Below are 17,675 nucleotides of genomic sequence, written 5' to 3'. Positions count from 1 at the left end.
AAAAAAAAAAAAAAAAAAAACTAAAATTGAAAGACATGACAATCCAGAAGAAAAGGGCCTACTGAGCACCCAGCCCAGTTAAAGAAAAGTCCACAGCAAAGCACATCATTGGGAATACCAAACCAAAGATACATGGAGTACTTAGAAACCTAAAAACCAGACTGAGGGGACTCAAGGGCTAGAAAAGGGGCATATAGAATCTGTACAGTCAGGAATCAGATCAGAGTCGGGCATCACAGCAGCGTGGGGGCACTGAAGATACAGGAGAGCATCTTTGAAATTCACAGGATCAAGAGGCAGGAGGATTTCTGAGTTCGGGGCAAGCCTGGTCTACAGAGTGAGTTCCAGGACAGCCAAGGCTACACAGAGAAACCCTGTCTCAAAAGAAAGAAAGAAAGAAAGAAAGAAAGAAAGAAAGAAAGAAAGAAAGAAAGAAAGAAAGAAGGAAGGAAAGAAAGAGAAAGAGAGAGAAAAAGAAAGAAAAAAGAGGGAGAGAGATAAAGAGAAAGAGAGAGGGAAAGAAAGAAAGAAAGAAAGGAAGGAAGGAAGAGAGAGAGAGAGAAAGAGAGAGAGAGAGAGAGAGAGAGAGAAATGAATTCACAGGATCAGCCCTACATGAAACAACCCAGGTTTTATGGCCATGTTACTTAACATCACCAGATCTCCGTTTCCTCATCTGTCAAATTGCCATCACAACAACTGGACCCGCCTCCCTCTGGGGTTTGTGAGGATGAATTAACTCAGGCAAATTTACCGAAGCAGTGCTGGCAGTGTTAGCTCTCACTAACACTACCAAAATTGAGGCCTTTTAAGACACATATCGGGAGAATACGGCCTAGCAAACTGTGGAGTTAAACCAAGAAAAAAGGAAAACACGATGAAAATGGCCCATGTGTGTGTGTGTGGGTGTGCATGTGTGTGTCTGTGTGTCTGTGTGTGTATGTGTCTGTGTCTGTGTGTCTAGTATCTGAAGACCTTCCTTCACCTTCCTTATACAGTGAAGCCCCCAGTCCACACCAAGGGGCATATGCGTGCACACACTTGCACACTTCTGCAAGCTGAAAACCCAGAGAAGCTAACATCATCAGCTTCCCTATCCTGACTGCACTACAGAACAGCAGGCCCCAAGCCTCTCCCTTGCTTTCTCTTTACTGAGGACCATTTGGAAAACTTCCTATTTAACTTTCTTATTTGACGAGTGCAGCACTCGGAGGCAGGATTGGAAGCTCAAACCTGGCCCGACCGACACAGTGAAACCTTGTCTAAAATGATAAAAAGCAAACAACAACCAACTCTTGCTTTCCCACCTCCCACAGCACAAGCTTCATGCTGACAGAGCATGCTGGTTAGGAGCAGGTAAGATGGTTCAGTGGGTGCTTCCCACCGAGCCTGATGATCTGAAGTTGGTCCCATCAACCCACATGATGAAAGAGAACTGGCTCCCTGCAATTCTCATTCCCTCCCCCCACACACCACAAACACACACACACACACACACACACACTTTGATTTGAACACAGCTGTTAAGAGGACAGCTCCAAACCACACTTAGATCCCAGACCAAGAGGAGCATCAGTTGCTGCCCACACACACAGCAGTGTGCACCACTGGACACCCTGAAGTGGGCTTGAGGTACGAAGCCTCCTTCTTCAGCCTTCGAAGGAAGTTCTGAGACCCACTCGGCATCCTTACACTAAAGTATCTTTTCTGCTTCATCTCCCAGGGTACATGACACATGAGATGCCAACATGTAAAGATCCCGCTTAGGGAAGACTGGAAGAAAATTCTCAGAAAAGTCCTCCAAACCAGACTGGGATACAGGAGAGAGAGAGAGAGAGAGAGAGAGAGAGAGAGAGAGAGAGAGAGAGAGAGAGAGAGAGAGAGAGAGAGAGAGAGAGAGAGAGAGAGAGAGAGAGAGAGAGAGAGCTGGCACCTCACAGACAGGCATCTGACAGGCTGATGGAGTAATCAGGGGAGGACAGAAAACAGAGGAAATTAAAATGAAGAAATAAAACAAAACAGAAAAGGGGGGAGGGAATGAAAGGTCCTGTTAGAAAGGAAAGGCTCCCTAAGTACAGGACTTGACTGCTTGGTTGCTGTGTCCCAATGAGAATGAAGGATCAAGAGGTGCTGTCACCGTCCCACCCACCCCTCCCCACCGCTCCTTCTCAACATTCCTTCTGCAGACTCACCCTGTTCCCTATCCTGTAGCTACGAGAGTTTGGGAGTTCCCTGGACACTCCAGGTCACTCTCAGATCTCAGAACATCTTTCAGTCCCAAGGACTTTCAGTCCTAAGAAAGGCCTCCAGTTTAGTAATTAAGATGTCCCGTCCAGATTAATAATCTCAACTCCAAACTCCACTTACAGCTCTCTTCCTCCCATGAAGCTGGGCAGGGAATGGGCTGTTCCAGGTCCCTGACTGTCCACTGGGCAGCAGGCAGAGTTGTCTTCGAGACAGGAGGCAGGGCATCCACTGTGCTGCTAGGGCACTTCTATGGGATCTGGGGTCAGCAGACAGCTACTACCCTTTGGTGTCCTAGGAGACACTTCAGCCTCTTTCTTCTTCTGCCTAGCAAGAAGCCCTTGGGGCAAGGTGGGCTTAACAACGACCTCTAGAGGTCATCTCCTCACTCTGGTAGCAGGCAGTGGCCCCAAACAGAGCCTTTCCTCCTCATGGCTGTCACTCATGAAGCCACCACCTGTCGCTCTATTCCTTGGCATCCTGGCCGAACCATGTTCCCTGCGCGGTCTCTTAAGCTTCGTGAAGAGGTAATCCCTTCTGTCACTTGGCATGAGTAGAAAGACACACCCCGGCCTCTCACAGCTCTTCAGAGAAAACCCTCAGGCTCTTCCATCTCTCTCTTCCTCCCCTCTGGGTGCAAGCTGAGCAAGACTCCCAAACCAGAGCAGAGTCCTGCTTCAGGACATACCAACCAGCACCACCATCATGCCTGCTATCTTGGAGTCCTACCAGACTAAAAGAGTCAATCTCTCATCACACACAGCCCCAAGTGCACACTGGTTCAACCACAGGGCCTCAAGACTGGGGAGGAAGTAAAGACCGTGCAGATGGGCGACTGGGTTTAAGAGAATTAAACCATCAACTGCTGTGGCAGGACTTGGGCAGTGAGGACAACATCCCGGGCAACTCTGCGTTAAAGAGACCATCCTCACACTCCTTGCCAGCTGTGTAATCCTGGACAAGCTGCCTTTCCCTCTCTGGTCTGTTTCTTCACCTGCAGATTAATGAACTACACAGACTAATGAGACACACCTCCACAGGACTGCTAGCGGGATTAAAGGACTGGTGTGTGGGATACGCTGGATCACTACGGGAGGGTTCACTGTTGATAGTTTTACTATTATAGCTGCTATGTATGGAAGAAAATGTCAGAAAATAATTAAGTGGGATCCAAAGCAGAGCCACGGTGTTACACAACCTTGCAGAACTGGTGCCCCCTGGAGGTAGACCTCACTGACACCCTGGCTGGAGCTGCCTCTCTGGGGTGGCTGGGTAGACCTAGCTTCTCTTTATCACATTGGCTTATTTTAAAAGCTATGTTTTGGCATGCCTTTTCTAAAAATAAAATCTTTATTTTAAAAGATTAATAAAACAAGTTACTGCAAATAGCAATAACAACAAACAAAGGGACCTGGCGAATGGCAAAGAACAGACCGACAAAGAAAATGGAAAATCTGGGCAATCCGACTATAAAAAGGATTTTTTTTTTAAATGCGTTTCAAAGCATCACAAAGAACTCATTTACTCAGCAGGCTCACGAAGACCTGAGCAACGTAAAGAACAGGCTCACTCAAAAGTCAGAAGGCTTAGTTATTGATCGATTTTGATGGTACTGGGGCTTGAACCCAGAGCCCCAGGTGTGTTAGGGAAGTGCTATTAGAGAACGAAATATTCAGCAAGAGAGACTGGAACTATGAACCAACACTCAGTGCGGGTTCCGCCACACTCGAAATCAAGAGAGATAACCAGCTGTCAGGTTCACCTTCAAACCAGGGAAGGGGTTTAGATGCCCAGGTGAGGACGCAGCGTGTTCTCTGAGAAGTTTTCACAGCTGTCTGGCTGTGAAAACTAATTCAGCGTTAAAGGGTCCCATCTACTCGGGGTTACTAGCCAGGAGCCTAGCAGCCTCCCGGCAGACCCCACCCAGAGAAGGTACCAGTGATTCAGGCGAAGACTGTGCAGGAAGACATGCACTCCAGCTTCATCCTCTCTACTAGCATGCATTGTTCACAGCCATGCATATGCAACTCATGTATGTATGTTTGTTTTTAAACACAGAAAGTATCTCTGAGAGGCTAGGCAAGCTAGGCAAACTCGGACATCACTAGTTTGACAATGGGGTGTCAGACACAGGTGAAGAAGAAAGGAGACGGGATCTCTAAGGACTAAAGGGCGCCTTCTGATTTTGAAACCGTTTTAATGTGTGTCCTATTCAAAATAACCTACCCAATGAAATTTAACACATTTTTGGATGTTTACCAAGAATTTTAATCATACGGAAATTATTGTGTTAGAATGTTAACTTTACAAATAAGTGCTTAAGGCTATATTCAGGATATATATCTCAGTAATATAAAGACATATTAACATGTATTAGACATGAACAAGAATGAAAATATACCAAACCATACATAACAGGCATTGCAAGGAGTGTGACTATAAGCCAAGAACTATTTAACATCTTCCTACAGCTTCCAAACTGTCTGTATTGCTTAAATGAGCAGGAAAATAAGGATTAATGAATTAAATTATCTTCAAAGGGCCAGTCACCTCCCAAAGAAGGATTAGGAGTATGGCCAAATAATTTGCTAGAAATCAGGAAACAACAAGGATAAAACCAGATCACACCGCTGCTAGGTGCTGCACAGGTCTCCCTGTGCATGGTCTCGGCCTGGGGACAGGCTTGTGGAGACCAGCATACTCTCTGGGCTGCTTCCCACCCACCAGGACCTGCCCAGTCAGTGTCACCTCTCCAGGAAGCTGGATCAGACCTCTCCTCAACACGGTTCCATAGACTCTGAGAGCAGAACAGACAGGCCCTGGGATTCACGTTTGTGTCCCCCAACAGGAGCCCTGGCCAGGCAAACAACATGCTGCTCAACCTCAAGCTGGTGTATCCCCCTGTCCACGGTTCCCCGAAGTATAGGCCAAGGGCACTAAACCGTAAGGATGAGAGGGCTTCAGGAAGTAGACAAGAGATAGAAAATTCAAGAACCAAACCCTAGTGCTGCCCAGCAGAACTGTCTGCAAGCATGAGAGCATGCTCATATGGCTATCCATGGTGTAGCCACTCGCCCAGTGCTCACTGAGCACGTGCAATGCAGTTAAGACAATTCATAGATTGAGTTGTTAACTATGTAATTAATTCATTCCCTTAACTATTCTTAAGGTGGAATAAATGTACATCATAGGATATTCATGACATTCAATTAGAGAATCCATTTGTTTTAAGATTCATTTTTTTTTTTTTTACTTTATATGAGTACACTGCAGCTATCTTCAGACACACGCTAGAAGAGTTCATCGGATCTCATTACAGATGGTTGTGAGCCACCATGTGGTTGCTGAGAATTGAACCCAGGACCTCTAGCAGAGCAGTCAGTGCTCTTAACCACTAAGCCATCTTTCCAGCTACGAATCCTTTTTTTTGGGGGGGGGTGTTTTTTTTGTTTGTTTGTTTGTTTGCTTGTTTGTTTGTTTTCGAGACAGAGTTTCTCTGTATTGCCCTGGCTGTCCTGGAACTCACTCTGTAGACCAGGCTGCCCTCGAACTCAGAAATCCGCCTGTCTCTGCCTCCCAAGTGCTGGGAATAAGGTGCGTGCCACCACCGCCCAGCTAAGAGAATCCATTTTTTAAAAAGGGACAACGGAGTAGCTGGCAGTGCCCACCCAGTAACAACGACTCTGGAGTACTGAAAATGCTGAGTATGATGAGGAGGGTCTCCAGAGGTCACAGAACATGCTTGGCCAATACCAAACAGTGGCCGACACCCTGGCAAATAGTTCTTCTGTATTCTTGTTGCATAGCAACAATAGACTCTGAAAGCAGCTCACACAGCAGGAACCAGTAAGAAGTTATTGGGAGGGGAAAAGACATTCCCTATCCGGAACAGACTGTCCAAGATGGGCTCCACCTCCAGCATCCTGCAGACAGCTATTCTGCAAGATTCAAGTTCCTAGTTGTCTTCAGAAAACCCCCTCTAAGGTCAAGGCCCCCTCCCCTACTGATCTCTTGAACCGTGACCCCACTGCACCTAGGAGAGCCAGCAAATATGTCCACTTCATACTGAATAAGTCAAGGCTGAGGTCATCAGCTAACAGCAGCTGGAGAACAGGAGCGTCTGCCTAGGAAAGAGTCCCCGGTGAGAGTTCACACAGGAGGCCTGGGATCCTGTGTGAGGTACCCATCCACCATCCACCTGCCTGCAAGGCTATGAGCTCTGTTAGTCCACCACAGTGCCTAGGGCTAGACATGATACCCGAAGAGTGAGTATTCAATGAATGAGTAAAGCTTAGAAACTCAAAGACACTCTAGATGTGGCCCTGAAAAACTGCATACAAACTCCCCAGGAAACACCCCTTCACTGGAGAGGAAATGATCACCCTCCACTCTCTGAACCAACTCCATCAGTAAGTCAGGTGCACCCTGGGAAAGAAAGCCAGCAGCTCTACAAGATGTCCTCTTCCTGGGAGGAAAGAACCAAAGACTGATCGGGATATGAAGGAGGTCAAGGTTAACCCCAGCTGAAAGGAGGAAGTTTCCCAAAGATGAGGAATGAATGAATCAGGTTGTGGCTGAAGGAGTGAAAGCCAGGTGAGGTGGTAAAGAGAGAAGAAAGGCAAGTTAGACTGCAGCCGCCCCTCCATTGCTTTGGGTCACTTGCCCCTTGAGGCCTGCTCTCCTTTCTGTAGAATGAGGATGATACCTGCCTCTCAAGCCTGCCTCTGGAGGAGCAAATGGAGAAAACCAATAGCCTCAGGGATCCTTGCTCCCAGCAGGGATGAACAAATGCCAGCCTGACAAGACCAAGGAGGCAGGCTGCACAGGACTGTGAGGAGCTGAGTAGTGAGTGCCTTAAACTTGAAAGGAAAAATCAAGGAAGTTCAGCAGGATGCTGGGGCCAGACAGCAATTCCCAGCCCATTAAACAGGGGGGGGGGGGTTGTGCAGAGGGTGTTGGCACCTCTGGACCCACTCACAACTAGGACCTGTGACAAGCTGAGCTGATGCCACACACACCCAAGTCAACGAAAGACAGCTGTTCCTGACCATTTCCTACCCCTCTGTAAAATCAAGATGCCAGCCAACCAGACCTGTGTCTTCCGTAGCTGGAATTCAAACCCAGTCAGACTCTTATGAAGACTGAGAGTGGAGTAAATGGTTGAGCACAGCAGTGTGGAGCACCACAGCCTGGAGGGGACAGCAGGAATCAGACAGCCTGGGACTAGACCCAGATCTGCCCCTCAGAGGGACCCAAGCCATATCTGTGCTGCCACAGACGCACCTGCCACGAGCTAGTCCCTCTCCCATGTGTTCTACAGACTTCTCCCTCCCAGGCAGCCCTCTAAACAGAAATGGCCTTCACTCAACAGAAGAGAAAGACTGAGGCCCGGAGTTCAACGAACTTGGCAAAGTGAGTAGTTCAGACCCCAAAGCCCCACGGCCAACTCTGCCCAAGTAAGTAACATGACCCTTCTCAAGCTTATAAAGTCCACAGTGGTACACGGAGAGGGGCCAGGAAGCCAGTATCATCCCAGGAGCTCTACCTAATCCCTGCCCGCACTGGACTTAACCTTCTCATGTGGATATCAATCTTTATCCACCCTGGCAGTGTCTGAGAGCCACTATCATCTAGTTCCAGGTCTCAGTTCCAACACTTGAAATTATCTCACATGTCACATCATCAGGGTCATGTGTGCAGTAACCACCAATGCTGTGTGTGTGTGTGTGTGTGTATGTGTGTATTCATACTTATGTTGGGGAGGCATGCATATGCTTGTGTGTAGAGGCCAGAGATCCATATTAGGTGTCTTCCTCAATTTTTCTCCACCTCATATTTTGAGGCAGTCTCTCACTGATTCAGAAAGACTAGCTGACCAATGAGTCCCTGGAAGAATGGAGTCCTTTGCCTGGCCTGTAGCTGGACTGCTGCAGAGCCTTAAAACTGTAAAAGTCTGCCACCCCTGAAGCCAGCCCTCCCCAAGAAGACTTGCCAAGGTCACCCAACAGGCCAGACAAGAACCCAAGATAGTGCTGGAAAGGGAAGGTGACTGTTGGCATAAAAGGGTCATTCAGCACCTCCCTGGAGCACCACAATACAGAGAGCATTTGTTGGTTGTTGGGAAAAATGGCTCAGTGGTTAGTAAAGATTCCTGGTTGTTCTTCCAGAAAACCAGTTCCCAGCTCACAACCTCCTCTAACTCCTGCTCCAGGGGAATCTTCTGCCCTCTTCTGGCCTCCTCAGGCACTACACTCACATCACATACTCATGGGTCAATAATAAAATAAATCTTTATTACAGAGAGCCTTTGTGTGTCCATCCTTGGAGACAGAAAACAGGACTGTCAAACATTCTCCCCCACAGTCCAAGGCTCCTTGAGGACAGCGGGTCACCATTTCCCAATTTCCTGGTCACCCATCCTGAATCATGAGGAGGCTTCTGGGACAAAAGAGACAATGACACTCCATCCCTGTCCTCAAGTTCACCTAAGTAGTAACTGCCACAGAACATGAACAGTTATAGGCAGAAAGGAGACTGGGGGAGAGAGACTTCTAGAATGAGGAAAGATTAGGTCAGGTCAACATGGCAGACAGGAAGGAAGTAAAGCCTTTCCCAGAGCTCCCCTTGCCATTTAGAGCAGAGCAGAAGCCACAGGGACAACAACCATAGCTATTAATGAGCACTCACTGGGAGTCAGTCTGGTTTTATGCACTTATATTTGTGTTAGCCCTCACTGCTCATCACAGCCTGTTGAATTTTTAACTATCATTATCCCCAGTTTATGGATAAGGGTGTTGAGGCCACAAAGCCACAATCTGAACTTGGTAGCCTGTTCCATACCATGCTCCATATCCACATCCTCAACCAATACCTCACACACTCCATACCACTTCAGGTCATACCTAAGGCTGGACACATCTTAGTACTCAGTTTTCGCCCATGTTCCCCCAAAATAATTTAAGGATATACGATGATAAATAAAAAGAAGTTTGTGGGGGCCAGAGAGATGGCTCAGTGGTTAAGAACACTGGCTGCTTTTCCAGAGGACCTGGGCTCAATACCCAACACCTACATAGCAGGTCATAGCTGTCTATAACTCCAGTTCTAAGGGTTCTAACACCCTCATACAGATATAATGCAGGCAAAAATACCAATGCATGTGAAAGAAATATAAACAAGTTTTTTGAAGAAGAAGGAGGAAGAAGAGAAGGAGGAGGTGGCTAGGCAGTGGTGGCACATGCCTTTAATCCCAGCACTTGGTAGGCAAAGGCAGGCAGATTTCTGAGTTGGAGGCCAGCCTGGTCTACAGAGTGAGTTCCAGGACAGCCAGGGCTACACAGAGAAACCCTGTCTCAAAAAAACCCAAAAAGAAGAAGGAGGAAGAGGAGGAGGAGGAGGAGGAAGAGGAGGAAGAAGAGAAGAGGAAGAAGAAAAAGAGGAAGAGGAAGAAGAAAAAGAGGAAGAGGAGGAGGAAGAGGAAGAAGAGGAGGAAGTAGTAGTAGTAGTAGTAGTAGTAGTAGTAGTAGTAGTAGTAGTAGTAGAAGAAGAAGAAGTAGAAGAAATTTGTAGTTTATAAGGAAAGAAGAGCAAAGAAAAACTATGCTTAGGAGCATACTGACAAGAAACTAGCTGGAGATGGTGCCTGAGTTGGCCAGCAAGAGTCCTGTTCTCCCACTGGCCAAGATCGCCAAAGTACACACGAGGACAGTGCACAAGACAAGCTGTGCTTACCCAGACTTGTGTCTATGTTGCTGTGCATGGAAAACACCAACCAACTTTAAAAGAGTGCTTAAGACTAGGAGACACCTAGACCTCGCTAAGCAGCCTCTCCATCAGCAAGCACCAGCTGTCTAACTGCAATCACGTTCTTGCGCCTAGGAAACTTGGATACCCCTGCTGCCTAGGCCTGGCACTATTAGAAAAGTTTTAAATAAGCGGTTCCGAGGATTCACGGTCCAGGATGTCAGCTTTCCATCCATCCCTGGACCCCCACCCCTCCAAGCACCCCTCTGAAGGCCCCATGAAGAGCCTGCCCCACGAGAAGCTGCAGCACGGACATATTCTCACAAAGCGCTACGTAAGTACAAATGACTGTTTGATCAATCATTTGGCCTCAGCATGGGATTTGGTTGGAATTAAAGCCATCTGGCTGAGGGGGGGCCCGGAGAGGAGGAGACAAGCAGGCGGGGAAATGACCCGCCCCCTCCCCCAAAAAGCATTGTTAAAATATAACAGGGGAAACCAGTAAAGTCCCTGCTGTTATTTCAGCCTAAGCCACTTAATCCTTCAGCACATAAAGCAACTTATTTTATGACCTTTTCCCTTTAAAAAGTAAATCAGGAGACGCTGCCTTGAACTCAGATATCTCTGAAACACACCGCGCATCCCTCCCAGTGAAATATCCTGTTTCATAACCCTTCCTCGAGACACTTGAAACTGCGGATCACTAAATGCCTCGCTTTAGGCATCTGACATTCCAGAGAATTAATATTTAAACTTATTATAGGAAAAAAAGAATTGAGTTTGGTTGAAGCATGAAATATTTAATAGTCTGTCCAAATTAGAACCCCTATTTTGTTTCGCAGTGGAAATGCCAATGATATTACCTGGTCTTTGCACTCAAATGAGATAAAACACACAGCAGGGTTCAGATAAAAAGACACAATTTTAGCCCTTCCCTCTAGAAGAGGGAGGTAAGGCAGACTTCGGGAGTGGAAGCCACCCAGTTTCGTTTTATACTACGTTCAAAATCATATTATCATTGTCTGCCTTGAGCAGGGGGGACAACACCTAATCACCAACAACTATGGCAAAATCACCAAACCGCGGAGGCCGGGTCCCACACTGGTCCCTTCATGTGGGGACGAGACTCCGCTGCAGCCGTAGCTTACTCTGCTCACTAGGACAGAAGTATTAAGTGGTTTGGGATAAAAATTAAGCTTCAATTGACACAGTGGATCCTGGCAGCCTCTGCCGGCACGTGTAATTTATTTACAGGGTTGGAAAGTCGGCAAAATACATCATCAGCTCTTATACAAACTTCTACTAGGTATTAAATACCCAGCGCTCAGAGAAGTAATTCATATGGTCCAGCAGTGTTCCAAAGTAAACCCAATCCCCGGCCCTCCCGAGAGCTTAAAACAGCAAATGGGATCTGTCTTTTTCAAGTCAGACTCATGGTCCTTGGTTTCTTTCTAAAGCTCTATTTTCCTGCAAGCCTGTTATTTAAAAACAAAAGCAACTGCGTCTAAAAACGTAACGTGGTAGCTAAAAAGACACAAATAGGAAGAACACAGGCCACATCTCTGATGCTGCTTCACACGGTCCCTTTCAAAACCAGTGTCAGCTCGGGGACCAGGAAGGCTCCTGCAGTTAAGTCCCAGAATGAAGTGTGACTCCTTCAGAATGTACAAGTACAAGAGTCTCCTGGGTACATGGTGCAAGGCCAGACCAGTCTGGAAGGAGGAGACCTCTGGGCTCCTTACAACCAGCTCATCTCTTGACACACAGGATCCATTTCTAAAACAAATTCTCAAGGTCAGTCTGGTCCCTGGTGCGCGCACAGTGGCAAGCCTACCTTTATCTTACCAGGTGCTAAAAACAAAATCACTATTTCATAGATCCCTGAGCCACTGGCCTCCGTGAGGAACTCTTCCATACCAGGAGATGGCCTCAGCCAAGGGCTGTAACCTGCAATAACCCTGGGTGGGGTTCTGCTCCTGCTTCAGAGAAGGGGGGCCTCCATAGCCAGCCCGAAAGCCCTCACAAGACCCCAGCTTCCTGAGGATACAAATCACACAAGGAACCCATCTCCTCCCAGTGTTGCAATGTGGGTTAGGGAATAGGGAGTAACATATAACCAAGCAGTCTCCCCTAAGACCCCACTTTGACCCGCTAGCTGAGAGTCAGTAAGAGGGACACCGGGATCCTCAGCCAAACATAGACACAAGTGTTATAAAAGCTGTCCCACTTTATGGGTAATTCAGACAATATGATACAAATGCTAGGCTCACTACTTACTGCCTGCCCAACCTTAGACGATGCACTTTCCTATTTCCTAGCTCGTTCCTCCATCTGCAGAATTTAGAGAATGCTTCTTTACTTTCCACACAGGGATGCCAGGTGTGATTAAATATACTCACAGCTATACCATGTCTGACCTGGCACACAGTAGGTGCTCAATAAAGGTTAGTGGGCCTCCCTCTCTCTTTTCCTTCCGTATCCACCTCCAACAGTCAAGACTTGGAAGGAACAGTTAAAGCCCTAGCCTGACATAAAGAAAAATATAGACTCTTTCAATGCTTGGGACCCTCCAGAATCTCTTAGCTTAGGTAATGTGGACTCAGAGCAGAAAAGGGATATGGATCGCCCAATCAAACTGCTCCCCATTCTACAGAGGGGAAACCGAGGCTCAAGGCAAAAGCCCAACCGCTGTGCATCAAAGCTGTACTGTGATGCACATGTATGCTCCAGGCAGTTCAACCATAGTCACCAAACAAACTCAGGCCCCACAGGAAATGCGTCCTTCAGTTCACAAGCTGAAGGATCCTCTCCACGCATCTGACTCAAAACGCTGGCTTTAAAACACACACAGCTCAGAATGCTAACACAATCCTCTGAATTCTCTCTGCCGGAACCTTCCGAAGGACAATGCTTTAAGTTTAAGGGGGAAAGACAGGAAAGAAGAAAACAGATGCATGCAGTGACTGGAAACCGTAAGACCCCTGGGTTAGGGCTGCGCTCTCTCCACCCCCACCCAGCACAGCAGCAGCCTCTGTTTTCTTTCGGTTTCTTGTAAATAAGGCTTTGGGAGAGCAAAGCAGCCACGGAGCAGCCCCCTCCCCTTCTGCCCCCTTACTCAGTAACTCAGCTGTCAATGCCCGGACTTTGCTTCTAATGCCAGACTAAGACTTTTTTTTTTTCATTGTAAACTATTAATTTGGGCAGAGGCTGTTGATAAACAAGCACTCCGTTTCCAACGGCTGGGATCATGAGCACTGGGGGACACTAGAGATACCTCACAAGCCGGGGGGGGGGTGTGTGGGGGGTGGGAGCAGGGGTTTCTTGGCCTAGAATTACAGTTTGTGCTTTTTATGTTACTCAAACTTTTCAAAGCCCACTGCAGTTTGATTGATTTCTTCTTAAACTGGACAGTTTGTGCTTTTACACACTGAAATAAACTAGCCCCTACCTAAGGACACAGCCTGACTCTTTAGGCCCAAATTAAGTGCAACTAAAATCTAGTCTGGGAAAAAAAAAAATAGCAAACCACAGGTAATCATTTATTTGGTTTGTGTATGTGAGGGGAGGAGGGTGGTACCCCTGTATCAATTTCAAATTTGTAGAGAAAATTCTCTTACTGACAGTCGACTTCCAAATAAAGTTTGTTTGTTTGTTTGTTTTCTTTCTAATCCTATCCAAAAAAGGACTGAAACCCCTATTCCAAACTTGAGTTTCTTTTCTCCTCTAGGATGCTAGCCAAACTCCATGAAATAAAACCGAAGAAAATGATAATTATGCAACCTTCAGAGCAAAGAACATAAGAATATAGCTTTTAAATGATTCATGCACTTAACGTCCGTAATGGGATTTTAACACACTTTAAAAAAAAAGCGTGAGGGCTCACTTCACTTCTCACGCAAACGAGAAACACAGGAGATGCGCAACTGAGAGCAACACATCCTGTCACACTATCACACAACCAAGAGGGTCCTGAGACCTTGGGCCAGCTAAGCCTACTGCAGGTAAACTGCAGGAACTCAACAAGGCCCCCGTTAAGGCACAGTCCTAAGTGATGGCTCCAGTCTGCCCACCAAGTGTTGACTTCTAGAGAATTTAGAAGGCAGAGAAGGGAGAGAAACTCTAACTGCACAAAATTTGAAGGGAATCTTTGGGAATTACATTCCTTCTGCCTCTTCTGCTATAGAAGATTTGCTGGATCGTAACTCCTGTGACAGCAGATGTAACATGCTCCTATCTCGTTTGTATACCCCCACGGTACTTGTTTCTCTTTGTCTCAGTGAGCCTGACATTTGGCCAGCAGGTTTTTCTCCCCCTTATTTGAAACCTCAAGCACTGAAAAAATTTGGATCTGATTATTTCCGGATCCCAGGACCAGCACTTTAAAATGGATGAAATGCAAGCAAATTGCCCACCAGAGCCAGAGGGGGAAAACACTTTAGAAAATAACTTATACCTTTCTAGTACAGATGTGCCGGCCTCTCCTGACCTCCTCGGAACATGGCAGTAGCTTCCTGCTTTGATGAAAAAAACTCACCCAGATTGCACACTGAAACCATCACGCCTTGTTCCACACCAGCAGCCTGACACCCAGGCACACAGCCTGTAATTGCTTGCTTGTTTGCTTGCTTCTCTTTTCTTTTTCTTTTTCTTTTCTTTTGTCTTTTTTTTTTTTTTAAGCTACAAACTAAGTACTTTTGGAAATTTACAACCATGTTACTGGAGACTGTTTTTTGCTAATGGCAGAGTTCACATCTGTGAGGATTGTCAATCTCCCCTTTTGGCTTGCTGTGTACGGTACATGGTAAAAAGGGCCCAGGCCCATAGAGTTGCTGTGAGTTAAACAGTAACATCATGAACTGGTTTGGACAGACGGAATCATCTGGTAACCTACAAAGTCTTCTAGACATGGCATAGAGACGATTACCAATTTCCAAACATTTAAGACAAGAGACATACCAAAAACAAATGCAGTAGTTCAATTCTCTGGGGACATTCAGAAGGCCCTACTTATGAATGCCAGCTCTCACACCCAAGCAACACATGGAGATGGTACAATTTCAGAACCACAATGATCTGGAGCTAGAGGCCTTAAGAACTGTCATTCACTGCCCATAGCCTTGAACAAATCCTAGAACCTCCGTGCATTCATCTATAAAAGGAATCAGTTTCCTGAGAGCCAGAGTCTGCCTGGCCAATACACACGTTCCATCTCTTCTCAGGAAAAGCCCACGAGGTAGGCAAAGGCAGATGAGGGGATGTGCGTGCATACTTTCTGAATGCTGGGAAGGCCTGGACAGAGTAAGCATCGTCAGCCACGGCCACAAAACTGTCCGCCAGGGAAAGCGAAGCTGTTTACCTTCTTTCCTTGTCAGGACTTACAAAAGACTGTCAGGTGTTTAATAATAATTTTAAAAATGCAGGACTTGGCAATTTGGCCTTGTCAGCTGTTTGGAATCTGGATAAATAGGTCTTGGTCATAAGCAGAGAGTGATTCTTATCACAACTGATGACGACGTTAGTCCATGATGTCAACCCCATGCCTAGTCCCTCCCAATGTTTAAGGTCTATCCAAGGCAGAAGGCATATATCATTTAAACCCTCACTCCACACCAAACATGGACATCTTCTCTCCATTCACTGGCTAACAGAGGCCACCAAAGTCCCAAGGCACAGCACCTCTTGGGCTCTCCTAGGCAGTGCACCAGAACTAGAGTCCTTCACGTTTAATATTTTTAAATCTTTCTCGTGCTTCATTCCGCTGTCCCTGTCACGGTGCTCTGCAAGTATTAACAAAAGTGACCTCTTCAGTTTATATATAGATAGCATCCTTACCACCCCGATTTATGGGCTCTGTGATGGACATCATCACTGCCTCCATGCAAATGAAAATCCAGAGACTAAGATCATCAAACACATCACTATCTCAATCCTAAACTGTTCTTAGTCTAAGTCAGTCTGAAGGAGGAGGCCTGAGGCTCAGAGGGGAGAAATAACTGTCCCACCCAGTGCAGTTAGATGTCTTATCATTTCCAGCTCTGCCAATAAATATGCTTCAGTCGGCATCTCTACTGGTCTGTTTCTAATAAGCCTGAGTGGATGGGCTGGACGGCACACATTCAAAGGACTGCAAAGCCGGGGACTCTCTTGGTGGGAGGAGGCCTCGGAGAAGGTGTCCTCTCACCCATGACGTTTCTAAGAAGGCAGCCTGAGAAGACTGGGAGAAAACTGCTCTTCCCTCAGACGACCTCGCCTGGCTCTGAAGAACATGCAGATTTCCCCCTCTGTAACCAGAGTTGTGCCAGAGCTCCAGGTCCCACAGCCACAGATGTTACCCTCTCAGTTTTCTCACCTTTCAAATGGGTGCCATCTATGCCACCCCAAGATCCTCACAGCTGTGAAGAAAACCAATTTAGAAGCCACTGAGAGGCTGTCGCCAGAAAGACCAGCTTCAGATACAAAGAAAAGATCTTCTTCCATCGAGTTTACCTTCCCTGTAGATCTTTTATAGAGGATCAACGGGCGGACAAAACATACTGAGGCCGAGAAAAACAGAGGCAGGGAATATACGAAGTATCAAATGAAATGCTCCCAATGACAATGAAACAGACTGTGTGAGAGACAGCCATCACTAGGCTAGGACAGTGCAGGACTTGATCTGCAGATGATGTGTCAGACTGTAAGAAAGGACTGTTAAAGGAACCAGGCGAGCCGAGGAGCTCTCTGCAGCCAACATTACTAACCTCATGCTACACAACTAACTCTCTCTCTCTCTTTGTCTCTCTCTCTCTTTCTCTCTCTCTCTCTCTTGTAACAGCCCTAGAATATGCATCCTAGAAAAAAATACTCCAGAAGCATTTTTCCCATATTCATGCTGCCCTTAAAAAATTATCTCTCCTTGGAGAAGAGACTGCAGACAAAAAGCGCCTCTCTCCTACAAAGCCAAAGAGAAACCTCTATACTGTTATTTCTTCCAACCAGGCTGGCAACTGCAAGCAAGCTGGACTAAGGTGCTGAGCTGGCGGTAAGAGGTGTCTCCAACTACAAAACACTGGCTTTCACTCCAAAAGAGGTCCTTCGGCTGACGCGATCAAACCTCAAAGTTGCTGGTTCGGCTAATGGGGAATGAAAGGGAAGATCGGCACATCCCTTAACAAACTCTAATGTCTGGTTAATTATCTGTTAACATGAAACCTATAAATAACAAGTTGGTAATAATTAACTATGATTTGGTGAATATGTTCAGGAGAATACCAGCACCTGTCCCTGAATTTGCCCATAGCGGGTTCTTGGCTTCACCAAGCACAGAAAAGCCATTTCTAAGTCAACACTTGACCAAGCCTGGATTACAGACTCAAAAGAACTTACGTCAGGAGTCAGAAAAGTCATTTGACATAATAAGTTCTTAACTTGACCAATGGGGAAACTGAGGTTCCTAAGGGAGAAGTCCTGCCCAAATCCTCAGTCTTGTCTTGTCTTCTCTTTCTTCCTTCCTTTCTTTCTTAGAGAGGTTGGGAGAGTTCAAAATATGCCTTCAGATGCTTAGAAACAATTACTAGACACAGAAGTTGGTACACTAATGTACAATAAAATTTTGATGTTTCACACAACTTTCATCAGAAACATATAGAAGCAAAATTTCTTTTTTTCTTTCTTTTTTCTTTTCTTTTCTTTTTTTTTTTTTTTTTTTT

At 46.4% G+C, this 17,675-nt stretch overlaps 1 protein-coding gene and 1 long non-coding RNA gene across 6 annotated transcripts in view; one reads left to right on the top strand and one right to left on the bottom strand.

Annotated features, from left to right (window-relative positions):
* Positions 1-17,675, bottom strand: part of Glis1 (GLIS family zinc finger 1) — a 193,762-nt gene that overhangs the window by 174,548 nt on the left and 1,539 nt on the right. The gene's annotated exons all lie outside the window — the stretch shown is intronic.
* Positions 5,972-17,199, top strand: LOC116096359. Its single transcript, XR_004120966.1, has 2 exons — positions 5,972-7,656; positions 16,966-17,199. It is a non-coding gene; the product is annotated as an uncharacterized LOC116096359 (long non-coding RNA).

This window comes from Mastomys coucha, unplaced genomic scaffold, assembly GCF_008632895.1.
Source record: "Mastomys coucha isolate ucsf_1 unplaced genomic scaffold, UCSF_Mcou_1 pScaffold18, whole genome shotgun sequence".
Classification (NCBI taxonomy): Eukaryota; Metazoa; Chordata; class Mammalia; order Rodentia; family Muridae; genus Mastomys; species Mastomys coucha.
The sequence above is the reverse complement of the archived record's forward strand: the minus strand, read 5'-3'. Positions and strand labels throughout refer to the sequence as shown.